Here is a 21,427-nt window from a genome sequence, read left to right as displayed (position 1 = left end):
TGCTCTATAAATCATTCAGTTGATCCAAATTTTGGAACGATTCCTTCAGTTTGATTGCTTATCAATTTTTCCTTTGTTGCTGTTCCCGAAAGATTGTTTCCAATGGATCACAATGATTGGGCTGGCTAGCTAAGTCGTGATTTATAATGTTTAATAATTTATTCAGTAAAGTTAATGGGGCCTCTGAGCACCTCTCATAGCTATGCCTTTAAGACTCCGACCAGTACTGCAAAGTACTTAAAGATGCATATCTTTCTGTAGCTTGTGCTCTCCTCTTTCATTTGATGCCTGAATCGCCGTTCTACACCAAATAGTCTCCGTTCCATTTCAATTTAAAAATCGCGGCTGCCATCTTGGCTATGTTATAACTTCCGGGTCACCTCTGTCTTCTCTGTTAGAGAAGTGCATCACTGAATGAAGCAGGAAGCCTTGCCTTGGTTCAGAGACCTGGGGAATGACTAGGACATTGCAATAAGCCTGAAAATCGCTGTTGTCATTGTATCTAAATTTTCTTAAAACCCCTATATTTCTTTACTTTTAACAAGCTGACATGACACTGACATGTCTGTGATTACCAGAGTCGGATTTGTAGACAGGCCGCATAGGCCTGTGCCTTAGGTGCTTGTGAAGCTGAGGCGGTTGCAGTTTGTCCTGCTGCCCACTTTCCTGACGATTCATCCATCATCAAGGGCAAAGCAACCACCCACTGTAAAGGTTGTCTAACTACTATGTGCTTTAAAAACTGTGGCCATTTCATCTGAAGCCATCCTGCTGCTCAGCCCGAAAGGGGGCGGGACACAGACACAACTCTCTCAGTAGATTACAGTCTGTGACAGAGGAAGTCTGCACTGCAGGAAATGACTGGAGAGTAGATTCTAACCAGGCACTGCAAAAGTGATTAATTTAATTCTAGCTAATGATGAAGTTTCTGTCTTTACAAATCAGGTTCTGCCACTCTGTGCTTCCACAAGACTTGAGGAAAATTTGCGCAGAGATTGGTCTTTTTAGCAGTGGAGACTGGAATACACAGGGGGATATTCAATGTGCCCAGAGCTGGCTTTTAAAATTCTACAAACATAAATGTATTTGGGCATAAATGGCGTTCGTTTATCCCTCCAGGGTCCGTGCTTCAGGCTGCCTGTCAGATAGGATCATTTATTTTGGCGAGATTACGTTCGCCCGCTGCCTCGGAGGGAACACGGCGCAGGTAATGGGCTATCTATGTATTTCTGGGGGTCCTGTGGCTGCGGCTGGCATCTGACCGCATGTTTGCACTTGGACGAGCCTCCAGATCTGTGAATAGGCCGGTTTAGGGTTTGTATATTTTCTATTGCCGGGCAGGATGTGTAACTTACATGGCTGTCAGCTCTGCTCTTATAAGCAAGTGTCTATGGAGAGATCACATCCCTGCTGGAAGACTGTTTTGTAAAGGCTCATTGAGGATTAGTGGCTGCTTCCAAGTGTTTAACCTCCCGGCGTTTAATCCACGCACGATTTTTGTACCAAAGGAGGTAGAATTTTTGTACACGTTTCTATTGTAAGCATTTTTACCGCTTGCAAGTTACAGCCTTGCAAGCTGTCCGCAAGCTTGCGTACAATATATAAATATATTTAAAAATATATATATGTTTGTTAAGCATTTTTTTTTTACTTTATTGTTTGCTGCTATTATCTTTTCAGCAGAGGACAAGATGCTAATTATTCTGCACAATAAGGAGAAGAGGCTCCAAAGAATGTATAAAACCAAGTAAAAAATGCTCAAATCGGAAAAGGGGGAGGTGGCTTACCTCAATAACGACAGTCACATATGTCTATAATATTTATTAAGCTCAGGCAACGCATTTCGTTGGGTCTGAGGACACTTCCTCGGGCCAAGTACAGTGCCAAATAATTACAAAGCCGGAGTATTGAGTGCCTCTGGCACAGGAAGTGGGCTCAGACCCACGGAACGCGTTGCCTGTGCTTAACCACTTCAGCCTTCAGTGTTTTTCCACCTCATACATCATTTCAGCACTCCTCCCATTCATTTGCCAATAAGTTTATCACTAACTATCACAATGAAATGATCTGTATCTTGTTTTTTTCCACCACCAATTAGACTTTCTTTGGGTGGTACATTTTGCTAAGAAGTTGTTAATGGGAATATTAACATAAAAATTGAAAAAAAAATCGTTATTTCTCAGTTTTTGGCCATTATAGTTTTAAAATAATACATGCTGCCATGATTAAAACCCATTTATTTTATTTGCACATTTGTCCCAGTCATTTATGCTTCCTCCTATCCAGGCGGCTGCTGCTGTGCTGCTGCGCGCTCCCGTGCGCTATAGCGCGTGCACGTGGTGCCTGGAGATCAATGAATGAGAATATAATTTCCATTCATTGATCTAAGTCCCCGCTAAAAAGACCGACGGCTTCTTTTCAGAAACCGCCATCTTCCTGAAAGGGAAAAAAAAGTTTCCCGTCCTCCTAGTACTTCCTGGAAGTGAGATCTCGCTTCCAGGAATAAAAAGAGAATGTTCACTGTGGCCATCTTGTGGCCAAAATAGTAATACTACTTCTACATACACTTTTTAATGAAAAAGATCCACATTATTACATTTAAAATTAACTGTTTACCTCCCACACCAAAAATTACCCCAATAAAATTTTAAATGAAAAAAATAATAACAATTAAAAAAACAAAAACATAAATAGGTACCTAAGGGTCTGAACTTTTTATATATGCATGTGAAGAGGGTATATTACAAATATTTTTTTAATTAGTTGTAAATAGTGATGGACGCAAATCTGAAAAAATGCACCTTTATTTCCAAATAAAATATTGGTGCCATTCATTGTGATAGGGACATAATTTAATGCGGACACAAACCAAACATTTTTTTTAATTCAAAATATTTAGTTGCACCACTCTGACACATACAAAGAAAAATAAACACTCCTTCAAGCCTATGAGCATTTCAGTGCATGCTTTTCACCCTTCTCTTTTCATAACTAGGATTATACAAGTGGCAGCCATTAGCAATTCCTCCTTTGCTGGACACCACCTACTCCACCAGGCTGCCGGATTCTGTCCTGGCAATATGAAAGGAAGGGAGGGGTTCCTCCAATAAATGTAAAATATTTTATATTTGTCATCATGCAGCTGAAAAAAGGCTGCTATATATTATCATAATTTAGAAAATAGGTTTTATTGCGGAAAGCTTGTATTTTTAATTTGGGTCCACTTTAAATGATGTAATAACCGGGACAAATGGGCAAATAAAATACATAGGTTTTAATTATGGTAGCATGTATTATTTTAAAGCTATAACAGCTGAAAACTGAGAAATAATGAAATTTTTTCCATTATTTTCTTAATATTCCTGTTAAAATGCATTTATAAAAAAATAATTCTTAGCAAAATGTACCACCCAAAGAAAGCCTAATTGGTGGCGGAAAAAACAAGATATAGATTGATTCATTGTGATAATTAGTGATAAAGTTATTGGTGAATGAATGGGAGGTGAAAATTGCTCTGATGCATAAGGAGAAACATGAAATGGTTAAATGATGTCCCTATCACAATGTATGGCGCCAATATTTTGTTTGGAAATAAAGATGCATTTTTTTCAGTTTTGCGTCCATCACTTTTTACAAGCCCATGATTTTAGAAATTATTAGTAAGACACCCTCTTGATATGCATATTAAAAAAAAGTTCAGATTCTAAGGCAACTATTTATAGGGATTTTTATTGCAATTTATTTTATTGTTTATTTACAATTTTTTGGGGGTATTTTTGGGAGTGTGGGAAGTAAGGAGTTAATTTTAAAATATGTGTAAGTCTATTTGGTAAAATAAATGTATGTAGGTGTATTTGGCCACAAGATGTCCTCGCGCATTACTTTCTGTGTTCCCATTCATTGATCTCCGGGCTAACGGGCAGTGACGAGTACCCCCGCAGGCAAACGTTCGATCGGCCGCGGCGACGGGTTTTTTCATGGACGTAGCTCCTATGTCCAGCATGCATTTTTTTTTGGCATAGGAGGTACGTCCTTCAGTTGCTAAGGAAGAAATGCGCGTTACTAAGGAAGGCATGCTCCTTACACGGCAGCGAGCTCTGCTATGTAAGGTGTGCAGAGCGCACACTACAGCACATTAAAGTGAACCTCCAGACTAAAAATCTACTCAGCAGAACTGAAAAGGCTTGGTGTTTCTTTATCAGTTTCACAGCATCAGAACTTTGTATTTCTTACCCAAGCCTCATTTTTAGCTGCATTTTTAGCTAAGCTCCACCCATAAAAGAAAACTGCCTTGCCTGGATTCTAGCTACTTAATACTGAGGATAGCTCTGGCTACCTAATACTAAGGGGCACCTGTAGCTACCTATGATGGGTAAGGGAAGTAAGGGAGAAGGGACAGCCAGCACACTTGGGGTACAGTTTGGTGGGGGTTTGTAGCAGGGCCTGTTCTAATAACAATGGGGCTCCCGGGCAAGATTAACCCCTGGGGCCCCCCAATAGACACCCCCCAATCAAAAATCGGCAGTAGGGACCCTTTGTTGCTACAAAATTTCCACCCAAGGACCCTGAGGCAAGGGCTGACACCATCTGGCTCAGCCGAAGACTCTGCAGGTGCCTCGGGGAACAACAGTTAAGTTGGGGGAGACACCCTGGGGGTCCCTACAAGCTCTGGGGCCCTAGGGCAATTGCCCCCTTTGCCTCTATGGTAGCGTTGGCCCTGGTTTGTAGGCTCATAGATGGTGAAGTCTGAGGTGCCCGGATATCTGTGCCTTTAGGCTCCTGTGAGGTAAATCTGGGCCTGAAGTCAGGGGGTATGAGAGATCACAACTACATTATGGGCAGTACAGTTCTTAATTGTAAAGATTCCCCAATTTGACTTGGACCTCTGAAGTAAGAGGTATACGGAGGCTGCCATATTTATTTCCTGTTGAGCAATACCATTTGCCTGGCAGCCCTGCTGATCTCGTTGGCTGCAGTAGTGTCTGACTAGTGTACGTGGAACGAGCGTGCAGCTAATCCAAGCAAGACAAGACAAATAACATTTATATCGAGCTTTTCTCCTGGCGGACTTAAAGCGCCAGAGCTGTAGCCACTAGGGCAGGCTCTATAGGCAGTAGCAGTGTTAGGCCTGAGCTGCAGCCACTAGGGGGCGCTCTATAGGCAGGAGCAGTGTTAGGCCAGAGCTGCAGCCACTAGGGGGCGCTCTATAGGCAGTATCAGTGTTAGGCCAGAGCGGCAGCCACTAGGGGCACTCTATAGGCAGTAGCAGTGTTAGGCCAGAGCTGCAGCCACTAGGGGGCGCTCTATAGGCAGTAGCAGTGTTAGGCCAGAGCTGCAGTCACTAGGGAGCACTCTATAGGCAGTAGCAGTGTTAGGCCAGAGCTGCAGTCACTAGGGGGCGCTCTATAGGCAGTAGCAGTGTTAGGCCAGAGCTGCAGCCACTAGGGGGCGCTCTTTAGGCAGTGGCAGTGGTAGGCCAGAGCTGCAGCCACTAGGGGGCGCACTATAGGCAGTAGCAGTGTTAGGCCAGAGCTGCAGCCACTAGGGGGCTCTCTATAGGCAGTAGCAGCGTTAGGACGGAGCTGCAGCCACTAGGGGGCGCTCTATAGGCAGTAGCAGTGTTAGGCCAGAGCTGCAGCCACTAGGGGGCACTCTTTAGGCAGTGGCAGTGGTAGGCCAGAGCTGCAGCCACTAGGGGGCGCACTATAGGCAGTAGCAGTGTTAGACCAGAGCTGCAGCCACTAGGGGGCTCTCTATAGGCAGTAGCAGCGTTAGGGCAGAGCTGCAGCCACTAGGGGGCGCTCTATAGGCAGTAGCAGTGTTAGGCCTGAGCTGCAGCCACTAGGGAGCACTCTATAGGCAGTAGCAGTGTTAGGCCTTAGCTGCAGCCACTAGGGAGCGCTCTATAGGCAGTAGCAGTGTTAGGCCAGAGCTGCAGCCACTAGGGGGCGCTCTATAGGCAGTAGCAGTGTTAGGCCAGAGCTGCAGCCACTAGGGCGCGCTCTATAGGCAGTAGCAGTGTTAGGCCTGAGCTGCAGCCACTAGGGCGCGCTCTATAGGCAGTAGCAGTGTTAGGGAGACTTGCCTAAGATCTCCTACTGAAGAGGTGCTGGCTTACCGAACAGACAGAGCCGAGATTTGAACCCTGGTCTCCTGTGTCAGAGGCAGAGCCCTTAACCATTACACCATCCAACCATTACGCACTCCAGTCAGAAACACCCTATCTCCTACATGCTTGTTCAGGGGCTGTGGCTAAAAGTATTACAGGCAGAGGATCAGCCGGACAATTTGCATTATTTAAAAGGAAATAAATATAGCAGCAATTTCCACAACCTTCTCACCTCAGTTGTGCTTTACAACCATCCCTGGTTACAGCCATCCACATTCATTGTTTGATGTTTGTGGTTATTCTGCACCTGAGGAAACACCAGAATAACTGCCCCCTTGCTGTGTGTGACCTCAGAGACTTTGTGCCCTGAGTTCCATGAAGGCAACATTGTTCTCCTAGCAGGCCAGACAAATTCTGGAAACTTCATCGCTCACTTCCTCATCAACGTTTAGGAGTCTCTGTGGATTGCTCTGGTCTGAGAATGCATTTGTGTTTTTTTATAATGTACTGTTGGCTGCATCTTCAGAATGGGGGGGGGGGGGGGGGGGGGGTGTAGGATGGGGCTGGAACAACCTCCCCTGAACAAAAAAGTACAGAATGAGAAAGACAGACAGCTGAGTCCCACCCATCCTGCTGCTGCTCTCTGCTGACTTTCTCTGAAGTCCTCAGAATTCTTCAGACCATCCCAGAGGCTGAATCTTTCTCCTCTCTTGTCCAGGTATGGACTATCTACTGACTACTCTTTATAGAACTCTTCTTTACTCTAATTAATACTGTGCTATTATCCTGGAAGATAACCCAGCTTGGTCCTCAGAATCAATTCCTCTCTCTGTAGACCTGAGTATAGATGTAGAGACTAGACAAGATAGACTAGACAGGTCCTCTGTAGGGAATAGATATATCTTGATAAACTTAATTACTTGGCCAACGCAGGCGTGACACTTGTAGCCATATCGTTGTTTTTTGTAGCTATGGTTTTTTTTAAAATTCTTATGATATTGGCATGTGTGTTTCTAGTTAATTAGTCATTTTTCATGTATGGTTGAAGAAGAAAAACATGTATTACACTTCCTTAGATTTATAACGCATCATTTCAGTACTCGGTACAATGTTTGCTACGAATGATCATAGTGATGATGGACTTTAGAGGGTGAGTTCAATTATTTTATGATCTTGAGAGGACACTTAGGAAAACTTCTAGTGATATGGAATTCAATTGGCAAGAGAAAGAGATAGACTGGAATGTGAAAAATCCACTCAAGGGGAAGTTTGAGTTTGTTTGAAAAATCCACTTAAGGGGAATTTCAGAATTTTTGATAAAAAAATAAATAAATGACATTGTTTACGTGTCTGTGTATGAATATAGAGAGGGGAAAATGAATGTATATAAGCTTTTGTAGTATGGAGGTAAGTCTTGTGTATACATTATGCCAGCTATTATTGCCTCGTTATATATATATCATAAGTGTACTTAGATTAATTGGCGTACAGCCAACCACTGGACCTGCTGCCTGTTCATGTTGACGTGGTGTGGTGGTATGGGGGGGGGGGGGGGTATTTAATTTAAAAATACCTCTGAGGATGTGGACTATTGTAAACAGACCCATTTTTCTGCTGAATTCCTCAAAAGAAAAAATGGCAATGGTAAATTTGTAATCTTTATGTTACTTAAAAAATAGAATATATATATATATATATATATATATATATATATATATATATATATATATATATATATATATATATATATATATATATATATATATATTTCATGAGATTTTTCTCAATGGCAGCATACACTTAGTTTAAGTTAACTTTATTTATTTAACTGCTAATTGTTCTTTATTATTTTTTTTTACTAGTAAGCCTGATCTTAGCACTCCCTTCTCTATTGCTTCCATTGTCTTTTATTGCAGCACAAATATTAGCGGTATATTGATGTGTATAAATGATTCTATCATACGTTGAGTTTACTAGATGTTCTTGGAGTTTGGAAAATTTTAGACAGTAAAGAGGTGTGTGGAAACTTTGACAGACAGAGAGACACAGAACATTTATATTGCTCTTTCCTCCTGGCGGACTCAAAGTTCCAGAGCTCTATAGGCAGTAGCAGTGTACGGCAGTCTTGCCCAAGGTCTTCTTACTGAATAGCTGCTGGCTTACTGAACAGGAGGAACCGAGATTCAATCCCAAGGCAGAGACCTTAACTAGTGTTCCAAAAAACTTCCAAGCAGTATTTTAATTTCTGTTTCCAAAGTAGGACGGTCTTGACTTAAACTTATCAGTGATCTATAATAGTCAGATGATGATGTGTCATGTGTATGCAATCCACAGAGCTCTTAGCATAGTTTAAGTGGACCACACTAGAGAGATGAGAGCAGGAGGGCGACCCAACACTGCAATGATATTAGAGGAATTTTAAGCATGCCCTTGCAGAGTGCTGGTTGACTTATTCTCAAGTGATGACTGACTGGACAGAGTACAATAACCTTCTGCAGGGCAATTTACTAGCTCAAAAAAAAAAAAAAAACATTTTCAAATGGTCACATGATTTAATAACACCAATTTTGGAGCAATGGAGAATTGTACTTTAAAATGTTCTAATAATAGTAAGGATGATGCAAGGATGATATCAAGTTGGCCAATAAGTTCTCACTGTAAAGTTTTTTTTTTTTATGTATAATTATTATTTTATTAATTAAAAATATATCCTAATTATTATATTTTTGAGTTTTCAGATTATTTTTTTGTTCAGTATTTTTTTCTGATAATATATATATATATATATATATATATATATATATATATATATATATACATATATATATATATACAGTCCAACATATCCTGCGGTAGAGCAGTTCACAGAGGTCCTTGCCCCTGATGCCAAATATTAAGAGAATGGATATGTAAGGTCTATGGTGGCACAGAGGGGTCAGTAGCTGGAGCTGGTGACAGACAGCATGAGTTGTCACATACTCTTCTTGTCACTTGCGTGGCAGGTCCCTTTATAGAGCCATAAAAATGGGTTAACGCAGTCATTGTCTGCCACATAGGCAGAAAAGGGGGGATGGGTGGGATGGGAGAGAAGAAAGAAAAGGGGAGGGGGGGGGGGGGGGGGTGATGTTATGTAGGAGAGAGAATCAACTTTTCAAAGTTGCTGTTGCTGGAGCCCCACCCGCTTCCCCCTCTCACATTACTCAGGCCCAGAGGAATGCTTGTTGCTATGGTAACATGGTCAGGTCCTCCTTTTTAGACTGGGATGATCTGAACAAATGGTGTGTCAGGAGCACACATGTCAAATCTTCATTTTCCAGCCCTGTCCATCTCCATCACACTCACAACACCCACACTGAGTCCCCACTAAGGCTAGGGCCACACTAGCTCCGGGTGCGGGACGCATCCGCGGTCCGGGCTCCGATTTTCAAAACCCGGAACGCAAACGGATCCGTGCTGCCTTTTTTGCAGCACACGTTTTGGATCCGCTTGCGTTTTTTTTTTTTTTTTTTGCTAGAGGGGGTAGCAGCCAGGACGGGGGGCTGCGGGCAAAGCGGCGGCCAGGGGGGTCACATCCCCCCCCCCCTTGCTCACCTGGGTGCCCCCCGTCCCCGCTCCCCCTCCAGCTTGCATATAATGTAATAATTTGTACCTAATGAAGTTCGGCGAGCCGGGCACTTCCGCCCACACCGCTCGCCGTCACTTCCTGCAATGTCGCCCTCTGTATTTCAGTGGGCGGCATCGCAGGAAGTGACGGCGAGCGGTGTGGGCGGAAGTGCCCGGCTCGCCGAACTTCATTACGTACAAATTATTACATTATATGCGAGCTGGAGGGGGAGCGGGGAGGGGGGCACCCAGGTGAGCAAGGGGGGGATGTGACCCCCCCTGGCCGCCGCTTTGCCCGCAGCCCCCCGTCCTGGCTGCTACCCCCTTCAGCATGGCGGCCCCCTCCTTCACCATGGGACACTGGAAACTGATCCGTTTCCAGTGTCCCAAAATGTCAGTGAAGAGGGAGGCCCGTTTCCCCATTGATTTTCACTACCCGTACGTGTATACGGGTCCGTGAAAAATGCTGCAAGTCCGGACAGAGAGTTCCGGGTTTAAAAACGTATGCGGATACGTTTTTAACTTGAGTGTGTGCTGTTCCTATTTTTAACATTGGTATCCGTGGCTACGTTTTTCGTCCGGGACAAAAAACGTAGCTACGGATACGTTTTTAAATTAAATGTGAACTAGCCCTAAGACTACGTTTTCCATGTGCATTTAAGAGAATGTTATTTTAAATTAATTATGCATAAAAAGTTTTGTACACATTTTTTTTTTCAAAAATGAAAAAGGAAAGGGCTTGCTGCACCAATTCATAGATCCTCACTAACCAACTGATGCCCGTTTACTTCAATTCTTTCTGGAAATGTCTCCATTTAGGCAAATGGGCATGCAGGGAGGAGAGTGATAGCTCTGTCAGTCAAAGCCACACCTCCCTGCTAACTAATAGCCTATCACGTGGCATGGTTTCTTATCCACTGGTTGGGCCTGATCTAGTTAAAGCATTGCCACACAAGTGATGTCTTCATTGATTGGGCATGGAGCAGTGATTGGTAAAGTGATATCTGTGGCCCAGTTTGACTGACTTGCAAAAAATATTTCTACTGAGATCTGATTTAAAGTGAGGTGACGCAGGGAAAAAGGATAATTGCTACATCTGAACCAAATTCCATATCAATAGTTTGTTACGTCGACTCCATGGAGAGTAATGGGTGGCTACATCATGTACATGTGCTGGGGTCTCAGGCAGTCATTCGCAGGGGCGTATCTGGGTAATATATCACCTACGGCAAACACTGAAACACCACCCCTGCAATATAGATGGTGGCAGGTTTCCCCCAGTATAAGTATCCCCTTAGTATAGGTGATGAGAGGTGCCCCCCAGTATAAGAAAGCCCCCCCCCCCCCCCCAGGATAGGTAGTGACAGGTGTCCTCCCAGTATAATTAGCCCCCCCCCCTCTTGGTATATGTAGTGGGAGATGTCCTCTTTAAGAGCAGGTACAAACGCCCAAGAGTCATCCCTCAGTATACTGGTGAATCGCAGGAGAGAGGAGGGGGAAGCCATGGTGCTGTGGCGCCCATGGCACATGCCATGCTTGCACCCCTCTAGATACGCCTCTGGTCATTAGACTTCTGTATCACGTCAGCGGTCAGCCAGACTCCTCTGATGGATCAGTGGTCGCTCAGGCTGCAGTGACCCAGGTATACCCGCTATTGGTTACCCAGATTGTTGTGACACGACTGTAGGCATTCCATTTTGTAACACAGGTGGTGTCAGCCAGGCTGCTGTGACAAGGCAGTGGTCACTAAAGCTTCTGTGCCACGAATGTGGATATCGGGGCTACTGTTATATGGCTGCTGTGATATGGCTGTGGCTAGGACATGACTTTTGACCCACTTATCCTCCTTTATGAGTTTAGCAGTTGTTGAAACTTTTGTAACGTGACAGTGGTTGCTCAGCTACGTGTCATGTGGCAGTAGTAAAGTAGTCTTGTTTGGAGGCTGAGCTTTGCCTTTGGGAGACAGATGGTGGAAGGGTAGGCACCTGGGTGTGCATGCCTACGGCACATTTTTAACTTGGCTAAAAAGATCGTTCACAATCATCCTAACCAAAAATCTAAATTCAATACAGATGTCTCTTAAAGAGGAACTGTAATCAAGGATTGAACTTCATCCCAATCAGTAACTGACACCCCCTTTCACCTAGGGAAATCGTTACCCTTTTCTTGAATAGATCATCAAGGATGTCTGTATAGCCGATACTGTAGTGAAACCCCTCCCACAGTGTGATGTCATGACCACGGTCCTGACAGTTCACTGTCTGTGGACCTCGTTGCATTGTGGGAAGTAACTCTTGTCTTTCCAGAGTGTTGTATGTTAGAGATTGTTTAAAGGTTTAAAGCACACCGAACCCGAGGCAAAACTACCTAAGCTAACCACAGAGGTATGTTCAAGTCGGAGCCGCATCCCTCTGTGCATTGTCAGTTCCTCTCCTCATTCCCCCCCATTGCTGTAATCACTGAGACAGGAAGAGGCGGGCTTGCTGTAATATTCCCTCCTATCACCCTGTCATTTCATCCTTTTCCCTGCCCCATTCACTCCCCTTAAAGGGAACCAGAGACGAAGCGCTCTCATGTATTTTACCATACCATATATATCAGTGGGAGCATTAGAGAAAACACCTACCTACCTTGCTTTCTGTTTCATCCTTCACTGCTCAGCCTGCTTGTTATCAGCCCTGATAAACTCCCCGACTGAGCATTCAGTCTGGCTTTGCTCAGGAATATTTATAGCTCAGTCTGTCTTCTCTCATGTCTTTTCAAGTCCAAGCCTGCCCCCTTCTGGCTCTGCTCAGGAATGATTATAGCTGAGTCATTATAGCAAAGCCAGACTGAATGTTCAGTGGGGGATTTTATCAGGGCTGATAACAAGAAGATTGAGCAGTGAAGAATGAAACAGAGATCAGGGTAGGTGTTTTCTCTAATGTTCCCACTGATCTATATGGTAAAATACATGAGGGTGCTTCGTCTCTGGTTCCCTGTAAGGGTGGAAAAACCTAAAGGGCAGTTTTTCAGCATTGATTTTAGTGTACGCAGACGCCCCTTCGTCTGACATACTCAGCTTCATGACTTAGCTGGGGGATGACGTTACTGCATTGAGCCATATGTACACACAGCTCTGTTTCACAGTTAGACGTCAACTGGGCTCCTGACCAAGATAAATTTCTTGCCTCACTCGTGAACGATGTACACATTTATCCCCGCGGTTACCAGGCTATGATATAACATAGGCAAGAAGAAGATCTGATTATACTGAAGGAACAAAAAACACGATATTGGCCATAACGGGTCGCAACTACTGTAACTGAGCCCATCGTATTTCTACTGTAGGCCAAGTCACCAGTCACATGACTGGTCGCTATGAGAAACACAGACTACATTCTTTGTTGCTTTTTTTATATTTAGTTATTATAATTTTTCTATTGGGACTGCAATACAGATAAGCTCTCTGCTCCATCTCAGGCTATTCTCAATTCCTCCACTCCTCCTCTCTCTGGGCTAGTGCAACGCCAAAATGACAATAGCAATCGCTAGCAATTTGTGAGTGTGATTTTGTGAAGCGATTTTCAGAGCGATTTTTCAATGAATCGCTCAAAAACATGCTACATGCAGTATACCTGCGATTTTGAAAAAGTCACAACGCTGCTGTGAGAACACCGTCATAGGGTAACATTAGCCAAGCGCTTTTTCAAATCACTGTCGATTTGAAAAACGCTCAGAAGCCCTCTTGGTGTGCAGCAGCCTCCCTCATTCACCTTTGTTTCCCTCTTCCCCTAGAGCTGGCTGGCTGTGTCTTCTCGTCATACAGGAAAGCTAAATAAAAGTGCAATCCTGGTGAGGCAAATTATTAGTATTTAGTATTTATATAGCGCCGCCATCCTCCGCAGATGCATATATCCCTGCATCATATGGGTATCGCTTGCGCTATGTGACACTACGTGGCATATTCCACTGAATTGTCCAAACTAATGCTACGTACACACATGCGACAACGATCGTTCGTTGAGAACGACGAACGAACTTTTAATTGATGAAAGAACGACCTAAGTAAAGTTGGTTTTTAAATGTGTGTAACGATCTGATCGTTAGAACGAACGTTACATCACGTAAAGCAACTATTGCGCTTGCGCATAAAAATGAGAAGTTTCATGGAGAAATAGCGAAATGCGCATGTCAAGCCTAGTACGAACGAGCGATTCCAACGATGTACTACTTTTGCAAACGATCGTCGTTGGAAAAAATCCGCCAAGCTAGATCGTTCATTTTTAACGATCTAGCTCGTCCGTCGTTAGACTTAATGATCGTTGGTTGCTTTTTTTTAAACGATCGTCGTTTGAAACGATCGGGGAACGATCGTTTCAAACGACTATAGTCGCATGTGTGTACGCACCTTTAGTCTATCTCCCGTTTCTCTCTCGGGGAGTTGTGCCAGCGCTGTACCCCGTTCAAATTTGCTGCTACTAGAAGCCCTCAGAAACACTCGTGTCCTTGAGTACTTCCAAAGATAGGCAGCTCCGTAATACGCCAACGCACTTTTGTGCATGGGCAGTATGGAGCCACCTGTATTCGGAAGCACTCGGGGACATAAGTGCTTCTGGACCTTTCAGGAATCCCCCCTTAAAAATCCTGCGTTTGCCCCTGATTGCATTCCTTTTTAACAGAATGTAATGGGCTGCACCTGATCACACAGAACGTCAACATCAGCGCGGGCCAGTCATGATTCTTGTAGGCCTCTAGAACGTCACGTGACATCTCCAGAAGTAATCTCGGTACACATAGGGCCATATGCAATGAACTTTTTCTCCCTAGGTTTCTCTTAGGAGATCATTTTTCATCTTTTCTTTAAAATACGTTTTCAACACTTTCCAATTGAAAAAGTAACTAAAAGTGCATGAAAAAGTTCTATCAAAATTATTTTGAGTATTTACTTGCTTGCTGCTGCTGTTGACTTAAAATGTAATTATATTGATAGTACTTTTTAACATACTTTTGGGTATTTTATTAATTGTAAAATGCTTAAAAGCGTTTTTAAAGAGAATATGAACATTATTTATAAGGAGATAACTCAGGAGAAAAAGGTAATTGCACATGGCCGTGCTATCTAGTTCACGGTTGAGGTGGCCACTTGAGTATCTAGCATATATACGGACCCCAAACTCTTACAGACATATCGCCAAATGATCCAGAGTGCCGGTTCGTCTTGTCTGAGTACAGGCTGAAAGCATTGTTCTCCTCCTAACCCCGCCCACTCTGTCATGTGCTATGCCGTCATCACTCCGCCCCCTCCAATGCACCGCTAATCTCTAGACTAGTGGCATATCTGTGCAGAACTCAGCCCTGAACTGAACCTCAGGAATCGAGGCACGATACCTGCGAGTGACAGAAATTGGTCATGTATATGCACCTTCAGATTCCATGTGTTAGTATATGAATCCTATCAGACAGGACCAGATATGGTCAGTAAGATGCTTGCATTGAAATTGAGCCAATAAAATGTACTTCCTGACAATTCTGATGACCATTTGCATGAAATTTGCACACAAGCAAGCATTATTAACATCTCATTTACCATGTCTAGACAGGACGTCACTCATTTTGTCACATAGACGACCTCAAATCAAACTCATTGATAATGAAGGTTGGTAGGATAGTGGCAGTGTTACTGGCTAAACTAATCTGAACCCGAGACCTCTGTCCTAATACACAAGCTATGGAGGAGCTCCGCTAACAAGTGCGACTCTACACATACCTCTGCTTTGCTCAACTGAAGCTCCCACAGAATACATGAATCTCATTTACTGTCTAGTCACACTGCGATACTCTGTGAAGCTGACAGAACTCCCTGGCTGTCCTGCTCCTCTAGTGTAAACAAACGTCTGTCTGGGGAGCAGCAGAGGCAGAAATAACCATTTAGTATCTGGAAAATATTTCAGACTTCACTCAGGCTCACGAGTTCTGCAGGTAGCTTAATTGCCGGAATTTACAAAAAAGCTAGTTGGAAGACCCCATGAGAAAGAGAAAGTAAATTTCATAACTCTGGCCTGATGGCTGAAAATACTTGCTGCCCTAGTAAAATGATGTATTGTAGATACTTGGCACATTAAAAATAGACTCAAGTGGAGAAAGGTTGGTTCAGGGTTTGTTTCAAATCCAAAGAAGATTTAATCTTCTAGTGTCCTTCAGTTGTCGACAAACTCCAGTCCTGGAGGGCCAGATCCATGCCAGGGTTGAGGATGGACTGAGAAATGGAGAAATGTCTTCTATTTGTGGTACCAAACCTTTTCTTAAATAGGACCCTTCACTTAATTTAATCTGTGCCAAAAATGTGTGAGAACCTCCTTGGCCCTTGAGGACTGGCGTTCAATCAACATCCCTGCTGTAGGGCATCGTTTTGGTTTGGAGGCCCGTGTTTGTTTACACTGTAGGATAGACTGTTTAGGAAGGTCAGACATCTGTGTTGTATTATCATAAATTCCGTAGCATTGCTTTCTAATTGGGCATAGTCCCACAAACATGACCTGGAGGTATGGAAGGCACCATCTGACCACCCTCAGGTTCTTCTGCTGGCTGACTGTCTGACAGATAAACACAAATGCTCATGAGAACAGCCTGTGTATGGACAGAGGTTAGGGGGTAACCAGAGAGAGGAAAGCAGAGCTGCTGGGGCCTGTTCTGTAGCACTATACAGGGGCAAACACAGGATTTTCAAAGGGGGAATTCCTGAAAGGTCTCCCTCAGCCATGCACAATACAGTATAATAATATGGTAGGACATCATGCTGGGTACGCAAATTCCCGTCCGACCAACCAACAACAGAATCGATCAGGAGCAGTTTGGATACAGATGATAATGAGGACAGCTGACGTTGCTAATGAAGGGGAAAGTGAAGCATTCACACAGCAGGGCACACGGCTGTACTCATATCTGACTCTGTCACATTCCCCAGAGCTGCTCCATGCTCTGTACACACGCTGCTGCTCCATGCACTGTACACACGCTGCTGCTCCATGCTCTGTTCACATGCTGCTGCTCCATGCTCTGTACACATGCTGCTGCCCCGTGCTCTGTTCACATGCTGCTGCTCCATGCTCTGTACACACGCTGCTGCTCCATGCTCTGTACACACGCTGCTGCTCCATGCTCTACACACGCTGTTGCTCCATGCTCTGTACACACACTGCTGCTCCATGCTCTGTACACACGCTGCTGCTCCATGCTCTGTACACACACTGCTGCGCCATGCTCTGTACACACGCTGCTGCTCCATGCTCTGTACACACGCTGCTGCTCCATGCTCTGTACACACGCTGCTGCTCCATGCTCTGTACACATGCTGCTGCTCCATGCTCTGTACACATGCTGCTGCTCCATGCTCTGTACACACGCTGCCGCTCCATGCTCTGTACACACACTGCTGTTCCCTGCTCTGTACACACGCTGTTGCTCCATGCTCTGTACACATGCTGCTGCTCCATGCTCTGTACACACGCTGCTGCTCCATGCTCTGTACACACGCTGCTGCTCCATGCTCTACACACACTGCTGCGCCATGCTCTGTACACACGCTGCTGCTCCATGCTCTGTACACACGCTGCTGCTCCATGCTCTGTACACACGCTGCTGCTCCATGTTCTGTACACACTCTGCTGCTCCATGCTCTGTACACACACTGCTGCTCCATGCTCTGTACACACGCTACTGCTCCATGCTCTGTACACATGCTGCTGCTCCATGCTCTGTACACACGCTGCTGCTCCATGCTCTGTACACATGCTGCTGCTCCATGCTCTGTACACATGCTGCTGCTCCATGCTCTGTACACACGCTGCCGCTCCATGCTCTGTACACACACTGCTGTTCCCTGCTCTGTACACACGCTGTTGCTCCATGCTCTGTACACATGCTGCTGCTCCATGCTCTGTACACACGCTGCTGCTCCATGCTCTGTACACACGCTGCTGCTCCATGCTCTACACACACTGCTGCGCCATGCTCTGTACACACGCTGCTGCTCCATGCTCTGTACACACGCTGCTGCTCCATGCTCTGTACACACGCTGCTGCTCCATGTTCTGTACACACTCTGCTGCTCCATGCTCTGTACACACACTGCTGCTCCATGCTCTGTACACACGCTACTGCTCCATGCTCTGTTCACATGCTGCTGCTCCATGCTCTGTACACATGCTGCTGCCCCGTGCTCTGTTCACATGCTGCTGCTCCATGCTCTGTACACACGCTGCTGCTCCATGCTCTGTACACACGCTGCTGCTCCATGCTCTGTACACACACTGCTGCGCCATGCTCTGTACACACGCTGCTGCTCCATGCTCTGCACACACGCTGCTGCTCCATGCTCTGCACACACGCTGCTGCTCTATGCTCTGTACACACACTGCTGCTCCATGCTCTGTACACACGCTGCTGCTCCATGCTCTGTACACACACTGCTGCTACATGCTCTGTACACACACTGCTGCTCCATGCTCTGTACACATGCTGCTGCTCCATGCTCTGTACACACGCTGCTGCTCCATGCTCTGTACACACGCTGCTGCTCCATGCTCTGTACACACGCTGCTGCTCCATGCTCTACACACACTGCTGCGCCATGCTCTGTACACACGCTGCTGCTCCATGCTCTGTACACACACTGCTGCTACATGCTCTGTACACACACTGCTGCTCCATGCTCTGTACACATGCTGCTGCTCCATGCTCTGTACACATGCTGCTGCTCCATGCTCTGTACACATGCTGCTGCTCCATGCTCTGTACACACGCTGCCGCTCCATGCTCTGTATACACGCTGCCGCTCCATGCTCTGTACACACGCTGCTGCTCCATGCTCTGTACACACGCTGCTGCTCCATGCTCTGTACACACGCTGCTGCTCCATGCTCTGTACACACGCTGCTGCTCCATGCTCTGTACACACGCTGCGGCTCCATGCTCTGTACACACGCTGCTGCTCCATGCTCTGTACACATGCTGCTGCTCCATGCTCTGTACACATGCTGCTGCTCCATGCTCTGTACACATGCTGCTGCTCCATGCTCTGTACACATGCTGCCGCTCCATGCTCTGTACACACGCTGCCGCTCCATGCTCTGTACACACGCTGCTGCTCCATGCTCTGTACACATGCTGCTGCTCCATGCTCTGTACACATGCTGCTGCTCCATGCTCTGTACACATGCTGCTGCTCCATGCTCTGTACACATGCTGCTGCTCCATGCTCTGTACACATGCTGCTGCTCCATGCTCTGTACACATGCTGCTGCTCCATGCTCTGTACACACGCTGCCGCTCCATGCTCTGTACACACGCTGCTGCTCTATGCTCTGTACACACGCTGCTGCTCCATGCTCTGTACACACGCTGCTGCTCCATGCTCTGTACACACGCTGCTGCTCCATGCTCTGTACACACGCTGCTGCTCCATGCTCTGTACACACACTGCTGCTCCATGCTCTGTACACACGCTGCTGCTCCATGCTCTGTACACACGCTGCTGCTCCATGCTCTGTACACACGCTGCTGCTCCATGCTCTGTACACACGCTGCTGCTCCATGCTCTGTACACATGCTGCCGCTCCATGCTCTGTACACACGCTGCCGCTCCATGCTCTGTATACACGATGCTGCTCCATGCTCTGTACACACGCTGCTGCTCCATGCTCTGCACACACGCTGCTGCTCCATGCTCTGTTCACACGCTGCTGCTCCATCCAAAGTGAACAGTAGCAGGGAAAGAAGGTGGGCCATGCTGTGAGCTGCAGATATTCTGGTGTCTCAACTTATGCCTGTCCCCAGACACTGCACCGGCCCTTGTCTGTGGGGGGGATTCTGGGCAGCTGTAATCCCCCCCTGCGTTTGCCTATGCTGTAAGCAATAAGCTGCTTCTTTTCCTTCTTCCTGAGGTGCCTCAGCAGACCCCCACATGGCTTCAGTCAACCCATCGCCTTGCTTTTCCTCCGATGTAATAATCACTCCTCACTCCACCCACCCATTTTGAAAATTTATTTTAATTTTTTGTAGGCATCTTTGCATGGATTGAGCATAGTTTGCTTTCTGTTCTAAGCCCTTCCCACGATGACAAATCACACTATGGAGCCCAACCTCTTTATTTAAAAAAATAATTAGATGACATTGTTTGTACTTTCCTGCAAACAGTTGCAATATAATGTTGCGCAACATAAGCCAATTCCAATCAGAACTTAACTTTCACCAGTGGTGTTGGGAATGGGCGTAACAAAAGGGGGTGCAGAGGTAGCAACTGCATCGGGGCCCTTGGGTCAGAGGGGCCCTGAAGGGCCCTCCCTCAACTGCAGCATTCACTCTCTATTGGTCCTGTGCTCATAATAATCACTTCTATAGACACTTTGAATAGTGGTAATCACTACGAAACCACCTTCCACCCCCCTCTTGCACCTCTGACACTGTAGTTGCCATTGGCAGGCTTTGGTGCCCCGTATCAATTGTTATGTACAGAGTGCCTTGGGGGGCCCCAATGTGAAACTCGCATCAAGGCCCTCAGCTCCTTAGCTACGCCATCACCATAGCAGTCATAGCGGCTGCTATGGGGCCTGTAGCCAGGAGGCCCAGTGTGAGTGGCTGGTGAAAATATGGGGGTCTGCTGCGGGCCTCATACAGACCTTCGGCAAACCCCCTGAGATGCAGAGTAATCCATGCAGACTGTAGGAAAGAACCCACCTCTCTGGAAGCCCCTCTGGCACCAACTACTGGGCAGTACCTAATACTGGCAGTGGGGACTACCTAATACTGTGAGCCCATCTGGCTACCGATACTGGGGGTACATCTTGTTACATATACTGGGGGGAGGCTACTTAATTCTGGAGGTCCCTTTGACTACCCATACTGGGGCTCTACCTATCACTTGGGGGGGGGGGGGGGGTTGGTTGCCTTTGACTACCTATACTGGGATGTAGCTGGCACTACGTAATACTGAAGGGGGGAACCTCTGGCTACTGATACTGGGGGCTACATAATACTTGAGAGCACCTCTGGCTACCTAAAACTAATAATCATTTTTTTGAGGAGTGGGGGACACCAATATTTTGCCATGGTGCCTCATGATTTCTACCTATGCCCCTTACTGTCACCACACAGAGTATTTACTTAGGACAAGCAACTTCTGAAGGCCTTGAACCTGGTCCAGCCCATTCATCAGCCAGTACATTTTATTGGTTCCCCCGGAAACCATGAAATATAGAACATCCACATTTTAAAATGAGTCTCCAAGAACATTTTCTAACCAAACAGGAAAGTTCAAACTGTTCCCCGTGAAGTCGAGCTGACGTGAAGGCAGTTTTCACATCGAGTTAATAGAAACGTTTGGTCACTCTTTGACGATGATGATCTGGCCAATGTGTGTTTCTCTGTCCTGGAAGTGTACAAAGTGAAATGTTTCCAGACATGGATGGTGTTCAGGCATAAGTCTCTTTTCATAAACGTAGTTTACTCTTCTGAAATAAACTTGTTTTTTCCTCACGCTGAGATCATGAAGACCTGAGGTTTGTTTGCTGCAGGACACGGTTCCTCCTCAGAGCACTCCAATCAAAACACTCCAAGTTCTGTACCTCTGTGTCTACGAGTTTAACGGTCGATATCCATTTGTTGACTAGATACGGGTAAATAGAGGGGGGCAGTTCAATCTGATAGCAATTATAGGTAAATATCACGGCACTGAAA

The 21,427-nt window shown here is 45.7% G+C and overlaps 1 protein-coding gene across 1 annotated transcript in view; it reads left to right on the top strand.

Annotated features, from left to right (window-relative positions):
- Nucleotides 1-6,721: 6,721 nt before the first annotated feature.
- SPARC (secreted protein acidic and cysteine rich) overlaps nt 6,722-21,427 on the top strand; it is a 44,411-nt gene continuing 29,705 nt past the window's right edge. Inside the window, exon 1 of the mRNA XM_068278393.1 lies at nt 6,722-6,827. The gene's annotated coding sequence lies outside the window, so the exon portion shown is untranslated. The remainder of the gene's footprint in view (nt 6,828-21,427) is intronic.

This window comes from Hyperolius riggenbachi, chromosome 3 (genome assembly GCF_040937935.1).
Source record: "Hyperolius riggenbachi isolate aHypRig1 chromosome 3, aHypRig1.pri, whole genome shotgun sequence".
Taxonomy (NCBI): Eukaryota; Metazoa; Chordata; class Amphibia; order Anura; family Hyperoliidae; genus Hyperolius; species Hyperolius riggenbachi.
Note: the sequence above shows the minus strand (reverse complement) of the source record. Positions and strands in the feature narration are given on the sequence as shown.